Raw genomic sequence first — 2,441 nt, forward strand, 5'->3', positions numbered from 1 at the left:
AACTCTATAGGAGGAGTTGACCCCGTGACTTGTTGACTCCTCCCTTGTTAGGCCCAGCAGGTGTGGGTAGGAACCTTGGCGGCTTGCTCATGGGTTGCAAGAGGACTTGATTGTGCATCTGTCGCACACAGCAGGAAATCATACTTCAACTTGTAGGCGTGCTCTAAGAGAGCTTTGGGTGCGGACTGCGAGCTATCCATAGGGATGCTCCAGTTTCTTTGGTCGATGATGGGGGTCAAAGACAGTGCATGTTGGGTTGGGTTCCCACATGCATTGAGCGTACGGACCGGTGCAGGGGGCTACAGATATTGTTTGCCCTTCAGCACCGCGGTACGTCTGGTGGGTAGGCCATTCTCTAGGTCTTCCATGGGTTCGTGCCGGGGCGACTTCGGTTGCCCTCGCGAGGTGTACACCTTGCGGATCAGTCCATGGGGCATCTTGCTCCTTGGATAACCAAGCCCCAGCGCTTTGCATTAGGCCCCAAGGCCTTATGTTCGATGTACTCGTGATACAGGCTGATCATGAGTATGGGTATCTAGAAGCGCATGTCAAGATCTGAGCCAAGTAGCCTGTTGAACAACTTAGAGTTTGTGTGCACATTCGAAGCATCAAGAGGTGTTGGCGTGTAGGGCCTTTAAAGCCATGCACGATTGAAAGCTTGCCCTAGCATTTGCGCATGTTGGTGTTGGGCGCCGCACGGGTTATTCCGTTGCTCAAATATTTGGCCCGCGACACCTGGCTTGCAAACCTTTCCTCTCAGCATTCTCATCGGTAACACGGCGAAGACAACAGACCCATCCAAACCCTAGATTCGAAGAGATGAATGTCCTGCAAAAGAAAGAAGTCCTCTTCTCTTTTCCAATCTGGTCCGTAATCTGCCTGATAATGGTCGGCCTCATAAAAGATCAAGTGGACTATCCCATTCTCAATCAGATGGTCGTTATCCCCATCTGGTTCTTCACTATCTGTTCTGCTTCCTCTGCTTCTTATCTGATCCAGAGCAAAGATACTTTTTCTCGTATCGTCGGGAAAATCGTTCTCTTTCTCACTTTCTTCTTCATATGTTCGAGGCTGGCCTCCTCTTACTTAATGCGAGACCGAACTTGGCCATGGCTTCTGATGGCTTACTGTCCGTCTACTATCCCTATACTGTCTTTGGGCGTTGAGCTGTTTTCCCTCGTTTCTTCCAGAAGAAATGAGAAGGTAATGGAAAAGGTGCAATTATCACTCATCCTCTTAATTTGTATATGGAAAAAGGTGCAATCCAAATTTTTATATGGAAAAGATGCAATTATCACTCACCCTCCTAATTTCTATAGATTTTTACAGTGAGTGATCTCCCCCTTTTATGCACATATAGTTTTTAGTGTTTCTTATTCCTGGTATTTTTTTAATATATGAATCTCCTTCTTTTTTGTCTGCTGCCCTTGATGTTCTTGTAGATTTCGGTTTTCTAATTTGGATGGTTGGTTTATGGATTTCCCTTTCTTACTGGTTTATTTCAGATGAAGAAACGCTGACCCTTCGCAGAGAAAGAGTGCAGAACAAGATGGTGGTTTGGGAAGTGGTGTGATTGTAGAAGGGAAAAGGGAGTTCCTAATAGTAAATATGACATGGTTTAATATAGGTTGAGAACTCAGTGTATGGCATTACTGTTATCTTGTTAAGCAATGCAGTGTTATCTTATTAACTAGTGTTCTCAACTGTTATCTTGTTAAGCAATTTCTTAGAAATTTTAATGTAGTTGTTTCTGTTTTTTCCCTTGAATCTTTGGTTGGGTGTTTGTTTTTGTCTACTTTTTCTTCATCCTTTGCATCGCACGGGATTTCTCAGCATTATATAGAGTGTAGACTGCTATAGATAGAGGTCAGGTCTGTTATCAAAGGCGAGTGTTAAGGAGACGGCAACAACTCCAATATGGTAAGTGTTTAATATTTTCTATGGTCTCCGTTTTGCTCTTAAATATTTTTTTTGAAATGGTAACAGAATATATTGAAAAAACGCGAACGTGAAGAAACACTCACACATACAATGATAAATCACAGAAATAGTCAGGGGGGGAGGAAGTCAAACCACTCCAAACTCAATCTACACCCCCCGGACTTAGCTAGAGTATCTGCTCCACTGTTTCCAGATATCCTTACATGATTAAAAACAATGGAAGAACCATCCGTTAAGTCTGAAATCTCCTCAAAATAAGATAAAAATCTCCATGGAGGGGCAGCCGAGCTAGATAACCACATAATCACATTTTTAGAGTCACCCTCCACAATCACCTTATCGAAGAGGTCTTTATCTAGACGCTTGATGTCTTGATAGGCCGCCCTAACATCGGCTTCACCTGAATCACTTAGCGAGAATAAAAATCAATCAAATTTTCTTCTCTCATGATCTCTGCAATTTTCTTCAATGCTTGATTTTTGAGAGCGAGTATGGGTGAC

The 2,441-nt window shown here is 43.4% G+C and overlaps 1 long non-coding RNA gene across 1 annotated transcript; it reads left to right on the top strand.

Moving 5' to 3' along the window:
- The first annotated feature begins 586 nt into the window (after positions 1-586).
- Positions 587-1,767, top strand: LOC143861025 (uncharacterized). Its single transcript, XR_013239855.1, has 2 exons — positions 587-1,203; positions 1,506-1,767. It is a non-coding gene; the product is annotated as an uncharacterized LOC143861025 (long non-coding RNA).
- Positions 1,768-2,441: the final 674 nt, after the last annotated feature.

The sequence above is a fragment of the Tasmannia lanceolata genome, unplaced genomic scaffold, assembly GCF_043159265.1.
Source record: "Tasmannia lanceolata isolate RefF3 unplaced genomic scaffold, GAP_Taslan_0.1 ptg000003l, whole genome shotgun sequence".
Classification (NCBI taxonomy): Eukaryota; Viridiplantae; Streptophyta; class Magnoliopsida; order Canellales; family Winteraceae; genus Tasmannia; species Tasmannia lanceolata.